Raw genomic sequence first — 13020 nt, 5'->3', positions numbered from 1 at the left:
AACTCCTCCAAAAATCAGGGACAGAACATCTAATTTTCTAAGGCCCAAGATGAAAATTGCATCAAGGGCCTCAAACATTCAGTGCAACAAAGGATCTCCATGAAAGATTATTTTGCCATGCTAGATCATAGAACACGAATGTTTATTTATATTTGTATTTGACTTATCACTATACAAGGTAGACACAAAGGAATTCAAATTGAGGTTGAATTAGAGCAGGGAGAACCGTTGAGAAACTAAGGGTTCGGTAAGAATTTTTGCAAGTTAGTTCTTACTTGATAAGAAACGAACATCCAAAGCCTTTGCTGCAAGATGCTCCCCGACGAAATGGTAATCAATCTCGATATGCTTTGTGTAGGCATAAGAAATGGGATTTAAGGTAAGCCAGGTTGCTTCAATATTATCGCAATGTAATATTGATTCAGGAGAAATAGAAGTTTGAGTAATAGCAACTGCATTGGAACTTGTGATTACTATATATGTTATCAATATAGATTAGAACAAAAATCACCGGGCCATTTGCACGATAAATGAACAATGAAGAATATGAATTTGAGCCTTTAAAGCCTAAGTCCAGCAACCATTAACTCAATCAAGAAAGCAAGTGTAACATCTCGAAAAATAAAATCTTTTTGTATGTACATAATCTTTTTAGGATCTGGCTTAGACCGCACCATGCGGCAGCCCAAAACGACCCAGTTTGGGTCGTTTTGGGTAATAAAAAAATATTTTTTTAAAAGGAAAAGAAAAAAGAAAAAGAAAAATATTAAAAAACTAAAGAAAAGGAAAAATATTAAAAAAAATGAAAAGGGTGGCCGGATGCAATTTTGGTCCTTGTGGTTAGGGCCAAAATCAAATAGTTGTCTCAGTTTGAAAAAGTGTCATAGATGGTACCAAAATACCAATTTAATACTCTCATCCAGGTCCATCCAAATGCTACATCAAATGCCAAAATAATATTAAAAAAAATTACCTAAATTTATACTTAAAAAATGAAAAAATAATAAAAAAAAAAACAAAAGAAAAGAGAGAAGCATAAATCTCGAGAAAACTAGAGGTGGCTGGTCTCCCCATTTTGGGCATGAAAGTGGCCGGCCACCCCAGACCGGGCATATGGAGGTGACTTCGGCCATCCTAAACCCGTCATAGTAGTTGAAGCTTGTCTTTTATAGTAAATTGACATAGCAGTTGATCCTTGATCTTCGGCCCCGTATAATTGTGGGATTTAGTTCCCTTAATATCTGGGAGATGGTGGGAGGGATCTCGATCTGTATTGTTGTCAAGATTTATTGTTATTGAAGTTTATCCCATAATATGTGTGGCACCATGAATTAGAGTCTTTGGGCCTATTTGTGGACTTTATTCAGCCCCTCAGCTTGTGACCAAATTGTTGTTGCATATTTTGATGGGTCAGCTTTTCTTGGCCCAATTCCCATTATCCTTGCTAGACAAAGGACAAAATATTCCTTCAAATTGGGTCAGAAAAATTTCCTTCAATTTAGTCTATAAAAATAATATGTGTCTAGCAAGAAATTGGGAGTTTCGTGGGAGCAGAACCCGATCTATGTCATTGACTGGATTTGTTGTTATTGAACTTTATCCCTTGATATTTGTGGCACAATGAATCTGAATCTGTGGGCCTATTTGTAGACTTTTGTGAGCCTCTGAGGCTATGATCAAATTGTTGTAAATTTTGGTGGGTCAGATTTTCTTGCTAGCCTAATTCCCATTATCTTTGTTGGCACATCAGATAAAGGAATTGGGAGGTATCGTGGGAGTGGATCCCGATCTGTTCCATTGACAAAATTTGTTGTGAATGGAGTTTATCCTCGAATACTATTAAATGCCATCCTCATCTTCATGCCGTTTTGTATTCTTATAAAATTCACGTAACTTTTAAAATTATTATTTGATCAAAATTCAATAGCGATTTATTATAAATTTAATAATAATTTTAAAGGCACATTAATTTTCAAGGGACATGAAGGATATTTATGCTCCGTTTGTTTTGCCGTAAAATGATTTGTAGAAAATATTTTCCGTATTTTCGGGTGTTTGGTGCGACGTAAAATAATAGTCAACGGATAATATTTTCTCTTTGACTAAAAATTCTTTTTTAATTTTCGGAAAATAGTTTCTATTTTTGAAAACCGTAAACCATTTTTCGAGTTTGAACATCTCATTCTCAAATTGACGGACCCGCCCAGGACCTCGTCAGGCCTTGACCGTGACCTGCCCGAGACCCCATTGGGACTCGCTCGAGACCTGCCCGGAACTTGTTCAGGACTCTACAAGGACTTGACCGAAACCCGCTCGGGACTTGATCGGGACCCGCCCGAAACCCGACCAGACCTACCCAAAACCCCATCGGGACTTGCCCAAGACTTGAGCAGGACCCCCCGGGACTTGCCCGAACCTGCTCAAGACCTTGCCCGGACTTGCCCAAGACCTGCCCAGGACATGATCAAAACCCCGCCGGGACTTGACTAGGACCCGCCCGGACCTACCCGAAACCTCGTCGGGACTCGCACAGGTCCTACCCAGGACTTGATCGGGACCCCACAGGGACTTGACCGAGACCTCGTCTGGACTTGACTCGAACCTTATCGGACCTCACCCAGGACCACACCGGGACTTGACTAGGACCCGCCCGGGATCCAACTAGACCTGCCCTGGACCCCGCCAAGACTTGCCCAAGACACCGCTGAAACTTAATCGGGACCCCGCTGAGACCCGACGTCGAAAAATATTTTTGGAAAAAAATATTTTCCTAGAAAATGATTTCTTAGGAAACATTTTTTTGTATTTGGCATGTAAGAAAAATCAGGTGGGGTCCCAGTCGAGTCCCCGACGTCAGAAAATGTTTTCAGCAGAAAATATTTGCTGAAAAATATTTTCCGGTATTTGATGTGTATGGAAAATCATATTAAACTCTAAATTACGAAAATGTCTATGTCGGGTCTTGGGTGGGTCCCGATGGGGTGCCGGGCTGATCTCGACGGGGTCCAAATAGGGTCTAGGAGAGGTGCAGGTGGGTCCCAGGCAAGTCACAATGGGGTCCCTGTAGGACTCAATTATGACACCTCTAAGACTTGGTCGGGACAGTTTCGTAATTTAGAGTTTAATATGAGTTAATGAAAAAATATATATTAAAAAAAATTGTGATTTTTTGTATGCGCCAAACACCGTAAAATGTTTTTCAAAAAATTATTTTTCAAGAAAATATTTTCCGACAAAAAACATTTTTCGTCGAAATAAACAGAGCCGTATCATTACTCATTTACCCCCCTATATACATAACACAATGAATCCAAGTCTTTGAGCCTATTTGTGGACTTTAGTTGGCCTATGGACCTGTGCCCAAATTGCTGTTGCAAATTTTGGTGAGTCAAATTTTCCTATCAGCCCAGTTTCCTAAAAAAATTAGGGGTGGGGAAAGCGTTATAAAAGAGTTTTATTAATTGGGATGGTCTTAACACTGCTACAAGAAAGGCAAGAAACTAATCCAAAGAATCTTCCGAAGGTTTGATAGATGAAAGCATTGAAATTTGTAGCCCCAATATAATATAAAGTTGTAGTAACTATATATTTAAGCTTTAGAAAAATGGATGTGGGCCTCATGTGGCCATGGCCTCTACGGGCCACCGTTACTGATAAAAATAGGTTGAACTGAAGTATAAGAGAGTTAGCACAACTCACAAAATTTACTAGAAAATAAATTCTCATTAAGCAAATGGTAACCGAGAGGAGTACATCAATAGTTATAGACTACTTATTCAAGATAAACATAAATAAAGATAACATTACGGCTTTCAACAACAATTAGAAGATGTGCTTATATATAGACTTCTTTAGCCCGCTTGAGATAATTCTTAGATTGGTGTCTTTTGTAATTCTGTGTAGGCGTCTTTAGCAAGGTCTGCATTAGGAATATTGTAACTTTTAAAAGTTTGAGAAAACATTACAAATTAGATAAAAATAACATACAAAATAAAAATAAAAAATAAAAAAAGAAGGAAAGAAAGACAAGAAACCAATCCAAAGAATCTTCTACTTACGGGTCTGATCGATAGATGAAAGCACTGAAAGTATAGCCATGCAAGCAGTTCCCACCACCAACAGAACACCAGATGATATTAAACCAAAACCAAAACCAATAGCTGTGGCCAGGAGCAAGCAGATGAGCTGCCAAATCAAACCCTTAATTATATTTTGTTGGTGCTCTTCCACTACTACTACTAATAATAATAATAATAATAATAATAATACAAATTTAAATAATATTCCCTAAACCCTAAACCCTAAATACTAAATTAGTCCATGGGGTTTCACAACTTTATTTTTTTCTCCTTAGGGTTTCATTTTTATCATAGGAGGTCCATGTAGTTTTGATAATAGACCAAGTTAATCCTCCGTCAGTTGACCGTTAGTTGACTTAACGGAATTCCACGTTGACCAATTAAATGTTGACACGTGGTACCTATTTAAATTTTTAAAAAAAAAAATAAAAAAAAATGTATTTTTTTTATAAATTTTTTTTTTTAAAAAAAAAAAAAAAAAAAAAAAAAGAAAAAAAAAAGATTGGGGGTGGCCGAAACCACCCCTAGTATCCACTGGGGGTGGCTCGGCCACCCCCATGGAGCCTTGGGGGTGGCCGAAACCACCCCCAATGACGGTTGGGGGTGGTTTCGGCCACCCCCAAGGCTCCATGTGACCCATGGCCGTGGGTTAGCTAGGCAAATTATATAATTATATAATTATATACCTCGTCTCCGTAGAAGTCCAAATGTTGCAACCATGGGTATACCCTCTTTCCTTTGCAAACATAGTAAATAGCATAACCTAACTGCAATATCGTGTAGGCTGCAGCTATCCATTTAATGATAAACACATACCTGTCAATATATATATAATTCAGGTAAATTAATTAATGTGATGATAATAAAATATTAAAAGAAAGAAAAAAGCATCCATGCAGGATAGTTATGCACGCCCGACTATTTTTTTTTTTTTTTTTTAATATATTTTTAAAAAAAAATTTGCCGGGCTTGCATGACTGTTCATGCACGCCCGGCGTGCTATTTATGATCACTCTGCAGGAGGATGCATGCTATATATATATATACTACAAAAAAAATCAACCAATCCCGGGGTTAATTTAGCTAGCGTTTGTTATGAACGCCTGAAAAATAACCTGATGATGTCCTTGAAGGTTGGTTTGCAATCATGATTGAACGTGATATTGTGGTTTAATAGTAACACGTAAGGAAGAAGTAAAGATACGAGAGTGAGGGTCCTCAAGAGCAGGGACCAGTATGCTATAGCTTTCTTCTCCATCTCGAAATTCCTTAATTAATTACACCTTCTTCCTCCACTTCCATGCATTTTACCACCACAATTGCCTTTTATAGGCAAATTTTATGGCATTGACAGATATAAAAAATGCATTTTATATTTTTTTACTATAAAAATGCAAATTGCAAGATGGTTAGCGGCGTTAAGCGTAAGCCGTCCTAGATAGGCCTGGGTATCGGTCAAAACGGTTCGGTTAAGGACCTTATCGGTTATTAACCGATAATTTTCGGTTAAACGGTTTATTAACCGATACCGAACCAATAAGAATTTTAACCGATAATTTCGGTTAAAACGGTACACGGTTAAACGGTCCGGTTAAACCGGTTAACCGATTTAACCGAGAGCTTTATATTGATTTATTTTGTTGGGCCAAAAACCAAAAATGAGTTTTTTTGACTTTTGAGAGCCCAAATACTTTTTGTTGGGCTAAAATAATTTATTAAAAATGAGTTGTTTTAGGGACCAAATACTTTTTGTTGGGACCCAAATATTTGTTTTTTGGACTAAAAATTGAAGCTTTTTTATATTGATCCACTTCAACTTTCTTTCTTTTTTAATATTATAAAATACATTTTTCCAAAGCAAATGGACTAATTAACATAATGAATGCTAATTAGACTAGCAAAACTAGTTAATGAAAAATGCTTTTACCAAAGGCAAAGAAATCTCATCAAATGCCATCACTTAAAAAAAAAACATCAAACCTATCCAAACCCAAATTAAAATAAAATTCATTAATGAATAATAAACAAAGTATTAACTAATTAAAGTCACTTAGCAAAAAGAAAATAAGTCATGGGCAACACCATTACACAAATTCGGAAACCTGTGTCACTTGTGGGAATTTGGAAACCTCTCTAAAAGACTAAACGGCGCCGTTTTGGGACTAGGACTTAAAAAAAAAAAAAAAAAAAAAAAAAAAAAAAAAAAAAATTCCGGTTTCTTATCGGTTAACCGATAAGAACCGCTTAACCGGACCGGACCGGACCGGACCGAATTCCGGTATACTTTTTTTAACCGATAAGGATATCGGCATATCGGCTACGGTTTATATCGGTTCGGTCGAAGCCGGTAGATGGCCGGTTAAACGGTAACGGTTAATTTGCCCACCCCTAGTCCTAAACTAACACCCGTCTATGCAGCGGTAGAGCCAAGATTTTTACCTTTGGACGCTGTGGATTGATAATTAATAAAAATAAAATAATATTATTAACAATAAGATTCAAATATTATATCAAATATATATATATATATATATATAAAACAAAATATGAGAATAACTTATATAGGGAGGTTACACAAAAGTCACATTTTGTGTCACCAATAAGAAGCTGACACATCAGCTAATTTCATTAGACTTATACTTAAAACAAAAACTCGACCACACCAGATTACACTCTAATAAAATAAAAATTTAATTTTTTTTATTTAAAAAAAAAAAAAAAAAAACCAGAATTGAAGGGGTGGCCAACCCCCCACTTTGGGTGGCCGGCCGCCACCCCCAGGCCATGGGGGTGGCCGCACGGCCACTCCCATGGCCTGGGGTGGCTCGCCAGCCACCCCATAGGCCATGGGGTGGCGGCCAGCCACCCCAGATCTGGATCTAGGGTGGCTGGCCGCCACCCCCAGCCCATGGGGGTGGCACACCGGCCACTCCCATGGCCTATGGGGTGGCCGGTGAGCCACCCCTAGGTCATGGGAGTGGCTGCGCGGCCACCCCCATGGTCTAGGCGTGGCGGCCAGCCACCCCAAATCCGGATCTGGGGTGGCCGCGCAGCCACTCCCATGGCCTGGCGGTGGCGGTCGGCCACCCCAAGTGGGGGAGGGGTGGCTAGCCAGCCACCCCTTCAATTTTGTTTTTTTATTATTATTATTATTTATAATTAATTTTTATTTATAATCTGGTGTTGTTAGGCTTTTTTTAAAAAACTTAAGTTTGATAAATTTAGCTTAAGTGTCACCTTCTGATTGGTTGCACAAAACTCACCGTTTGTGCAACCTCCCTATATAAATTATTCTCTAATTCTTTTGTTTTCTACGCAACTTGATGGCAAAATCCAAAGGGATATATGTATTTTTGGTCTATGTGGTTTGGTGTTTTGATAATACCTCTCTGCATTTTAAAAAGGGACTAATCACTTTCTTAAAAAAAAAAAAAAAAGTTGACAAAATTCATTAATGTGTCACATCAACACTAAGGTATTTTGTGCCCCTTTGACACTCAGTATATATACCGTGATGAAGGTCATAATCCCATTGCAAGAGTTATTGGACCAATATCCAGTTCTGCTATTCCAATTGGTCCATGTTTTGGGCAACGCTTTGCAATTGGGGCTCTATTGTGGATGTCCATTGGTCTTGAGGAATTTTCTACTAGACCAAAGGTTCAGGAATTTCATAAACAAGCAAAAAGAAACAAATTTCATAGATGGCCTTATTTCTCCTCATGAATATTGTGGGATCACCATATTGATATTTATAACTACTATACAACTCTTACAATTATGAATTGTTACAACTATTTACCTTTTGTTTAACTACGCATCTTTTGAATGTGTTGTGAGATGTCTTCAACTATCTAATTATTATTATCTTGAACTATATATGAATGGCTCTTCAGTATCTTCATTAAGATGCTTGCCATTACTGATGTAAGTTTTATCTTTAACAAAGGTCAACCCTAATCCTATCCATTTAGTTAAACGAGTCAGATCCTTCAATCTTAATCCGCTAATTTCATGATGGGTTCGCCTTGGATTCGCATGTTGTGTCAAAATTGTCAACCTTAAATATCGTGTGTAGGGTTTCGAGTAATGTGAAACATGAGTATAAGACTATGTAGGGCAGACTCTTTAATCCTAACCCACTAAATTTGTGTTGGATACGTGTCGAGTTCACCAGTGTTTTCAAAAAATTCCAGTCCTATTTAGAATGGCAATCTTAATAAATGTATCTTATCTTGAATTTAAATTTATTATGTGTGAGTCTTATTCGAATCAGACTGGTGATGAATGGAAAGCTAGTTTGAAGACCTATAAAGGTTTGAGGGATGGGTATCAGTTAAATCAGTGATAGTAGGAGTATTTTCGCCTACCAAATCAAAAGAGTTAGTTAAGTCGATTAATTAGCCGACTTCATACTGATAGGAATAAATTTTGACTAGTTCGATTAAGTCAATTCGATTCGATTAACTAACGAAATAAAAATTCTGCCGCCTACATAATTGAGCTGACGTCGAAACTGTTTTTTTTTTTTATTCCGACTACTGACTGCTGAAAGTCGATAGGCGGACAGTAACGGTTCAATCGCAATCGGTAGGTTGCAGTCGGATATTTTGCCCACCCATATGTATGAGTGGTTTGCCATGTTGTTTGATCTTTCCAATATGACAAACACATTTACAAGAGTAATGGCTCAATGAATTTGACCTTCTATTAGCAAGTTTATTATTGTTTACTTTGATGATATTCTGATACCCAATTAGCAGGCATCGATTCAGACTTGCTTTTTGAGAGCTTTATGACAACTATTGAGTACGAAAACTGAAGTAATATATAGTCATCATAATCATAACAAAGCTGTATAAAAAAAGACTTTTCGCTTAATAGTAATAGTCATAATAACAACAATAATACTCAATCATTGCATAAAGAAATGTAGAAAAGTTTTACAAAGAAAAAGATAAAGAAAAAAAAAACAAAACACTGGGAAAAAGAGTAGTACTCCAGTTTCGTATTCGGAATGGTCTTTAACATTTTGCTACAAGAAATGAATCCAAAGAATCTACTACTTGTTGCTCCAATTGATGGATGAAAGCACTGAAACTACAGCCATGCAAACAATTCCCCCCAATAGAAAACCAGTTGCAATATTCTCTTTATCAAAGAAATCCCCAACCAGACCGAATATGGTTCTTTTGAACTCAATAGAGACAGCAAAACCAGACCAACAGCAGTGGACAAGAGCAAACTGATGAGCTATGAAATCAAATCCTTAATTATATTTTGTTGATAATAATGATACTAATTTAAATAATATCATTAATAAACTAGGCTTTCAGTTATAATTTGGGATACTTAAAAAAAAAAGTAGAACCAAATGCAACACATATTAACTACAATCAATGCTTTGACCTGCTTAGCGTACACAAATGTGAGGGAAACATTAAGGATATCTTGAAGACCATTTATATCTTGATAAGACAATGGATAATTTATATTAATAATTCTAAATATTCATCTGTCAACCCACTCCCACTCCCATACCGTTAGGCTAATGTGGCAGTGTCCATCACTCTTTAATTTTTTTTTTTTTTTTTTTAAAGGTTAATTCAAAGGTTGATGAGCACCGGTACATTAGTCTAATGCAACGGGAGTGAGATATGAAATGAGTATATAAAATTACTCTTTTTTATTATAATTTATTCAAGAAGTCTTTAAAAGATTATCGCATTTTCTTCCACTCGCTCAATTAACTAATTGGCTACCAAAAATGAAAAATGTTCATAAATTATTTTAAACTATATTTTTTTATTTGACGGTATAAACCCACATATCAAATAAATTTTCTAATAACCTTTATAATATGTAAGAGATAATAATAATAATAATAATAATAATAATAAATAAAATAAAATAAAATAAAAAAGAGGGGCCACTTGAGTTTTGGGGAGGCAATGTATGGTTCACTTTAGCTAGTAAATCTTAATTACCTTGTCTCCGTAGAAGTCAAACTCTGGAAAGCATCCGTTTAACCTTTTTCCTTTGATTGCATGGTAAATAGCAAAAGGTAACTAAAATAAGGTGTAGACTGCACCTATCGCTGCAATGGCAACCACATACCTGCCAATGTGTTTACCATGGACCCACTAGAATTCAGGGAAATGTAGAGCAACCAAAGATGTTACTCTGGAACATTATTAATACTAATGACTCAATTTATACAAGACTAAAAAGGACATGCAACAAATTGCTGTATATATATATATAATTCAAGAAAAAAAAAAGCATCAAGGGTAGTGGTTCAGTGGCCGTAAGACAATTCTCATATTGTTACGTAAACACGGGATTATGAGTTCAAATTCGTTATGCTTGATTAATTAGTGTAAATCACCTTAGATCATATTGATATCAGGTCAGGGGAATTTCACCATTTGGGCTTTCCTTTTTTTTCTTTTAGGCCCATATTAATCCGTGCTCACCTACTTGTTACCTGTTACCCAAGTCTAGCCCATTGACAACATTATATATATAGCAATATTAATTACCTATAGGCGATGATATCCTTGAAGGTTGCTTTGAAAACGTCATCGTAGGTGATTTTGCTGATTTTGTCGGTAACTAGTATTGTGATAGAAGCAAGTAATGAAGCTAGAGTGAGGATCCTTAATACCAGGGACGAGGTTGCTATACCTCTGTTCTTCTTCATCATGCAATTATTACACCTTCTTCTGCTCCAAAAAGAAAATTAATCTTTAATTAATTACAACTCCTTCCTCCACGTAATTCCATGCATGTTACCAAACAAGCCTTTTTATAGAGAAAGTAGTAGAGCCCCGTCTCTCTCTGTGTCTCCAAAGGCAACTTTGAAGGCATTGGCAGATTTATTTGTTTACTATAAACATGGTTACCAACACCTATCCCCTCAGCGGTAGAGCCAAGATTCTTTTCTTTGTAGTAGCGGCGGATTCTTTTCTTTGTAGTAGCGGGGGATCAATAATTAATCATGGAAACTGCACTTTAAACTCCCGAACTACCACGCGTTTTGAGAAATTTCTTAAATTTAAAAAAAAAAAACTCTCAATTTAACTCTTTGAACTGTAAATTTCATTCAGTTTACCCCCCTTATTAGATTTAGCTGTTAACCCTTAACGAAAATTACTAAAAAGACTAAATTACCCTTCGATTTTTTTTTATTTTTAATTAGAAATTGATGGTAAATTTGGAATTCTATAAAAAAAATAAAATAAAATAAAAAAAGAGTCGGGGGTATAAAAGTTATTTTATCACTTCTAACACATCAAATTGAAAGTTTATGGGTGTAAAATTTAGAGTTTTTAAAATTTGGGAGGGGGGACTTCTCAAAATACGTGATAGTTCAAGAGTCTTAAGTGAAATTTTCTTTAATTAATAAAAATAATATAATATTATTAACAATAAGATTCAAATATTATATTTTGCAAAAAAACATATCCCTATCAAACAAGATTCCTTATATATTAATATTATTTTCATTTTAAAAAGTTTATATTAAATTTATTGGATAATAATTAATTTTAGTTAATTTCTTCATTTTTTTCACATTTAAACCAAAAGAAAGCAGCTTGGTCATTTTCTTTGGTGGGCAAAAATAAACCATTTTGTGCCTCTTGGTCACCATCTAATGACAGGGGCTTCTTGGTTGAACCGGCGGAACAAGTGTACCCTAAGGTATTTTGTGCCACTCTATTTGACACAAAATAAATTGTTTTGGCATTCTAGTGATCGTTGGGATTTTAAATAATCTCCATAAGCAATAGGATAATGGTGCAATTGGCAATATTTAGCATAGGGCACATACTATTGTATATTTTCATTACTCGTAGGGTTACCATGAGTCTCTTAAGGTCACCATGAGTTGAAATTGTCTTTATACCAAGAACCCTGGCAGGTTCAAATTTTTGGAGTTGCAAGTCGGGTGTAAGACATAGGAGGAAAATTGAAACACTCAGGTCTTATATTGGTATAGATGAGTAGCCCACATAAAGTGGATAGTTTATAAAGAAACACATGAGGACTAAGTTCTACATTACTTACTGTGTAAAACTGGGCTTTATAAGTTATTCTAGGAAATCTTCAAATTGACTAATCTTTTTTGGGATGATAGCGCAGATGTGGCTGGCATTTTTCCTTTGATCGTTAGCACTACATGGCATGGCCTTGACTATGAGAGCTTAAGGGAAAGTTTGTATCAATCCGGTCTTATATATTGGCAAGATGAGTACATAACCCATATAGAGCAGATGATTTATAAAGAAAATCAAGGTGAAATTAGACTTTATAAGTGATTCTAGAAAAACTCCTAATTAACTCGTCTTTTTAGGGTGATAACGTAAATGTGGCTAACTTTTTTTTCTGGGTCGTTATAAAAAGGTTTAGGGTATTATAACTTTTACTACAACTCCATACACACTGATGTGGTAGTCCATGTGGCATTGTCATCACCCACAATCAAATTTACTTGTTTTGTGGCTGACATGGTAAGGACCGCATGGACTTCACTAGCGATAACCTCCAAGGAGGGAAAGGAAGGTGTGACTGCTATATCAAAGTTCTCTTTGATGCTTTGATGGAGCCAGTAGGAAGGGGAACTCCAATCTTCTTAATCTTTAAAGGCATCTTAAAAGGCACCTTTTAGCTTAACCAATAAGATTAATTCTTCCTAATTAATGTATAATGCAATTTTTTTAAGAGTTATGCTACTCTTCATACCCATTTATCACACTCATTTCACACCCGTTGATGTTGCATATTTTAAGTGACTTTCCATGTTAGCCACTTAAAATACACTACACTAGTCAGTATAAAATTAGTACGATAAATGAGCGTGAACAACAGCATTACTCATTTTTTAATTATCAAATACAGAATTTTAAAATATGTGACCGCTCCTCCCTATGGGGCTTTG

The 13020-nt window shown here is 36.0% G+C and overlaps 1 pseudogene; it reads right to left on the bottom strand.

The window, feature by feature from the left end:
* Positions 1 to 9141: 9141 nt before the first annotated feature.
* On the bottom strand, positions 9142 to 10782 carry LOC148584363 (CASP-like protein 4D2; annotated as a pseudogene).
* Positions 10783 to 13020: the final 2238 nt, after the last annotated feature.

The sequence above is a fragment of the Corylus avellana genome, chromosome 7 (assembly GCF_965113065.1).
Source record: "Corylus avellana chromosome 7, dhCorAvel1.hap1.2, whole genome shotgun sequence".
NCBI classification, from domain to species: Eukaryota; Viridiplantae; Streptophyta; class Magnoliopsida; order Fagales; family Betulaceae; genus Corylus; species Corylus avellana.
Note: the sequence above shows the minus strand (reverse complement) of the source record. Positions and strands in the feature narration are given on the sequence as shown.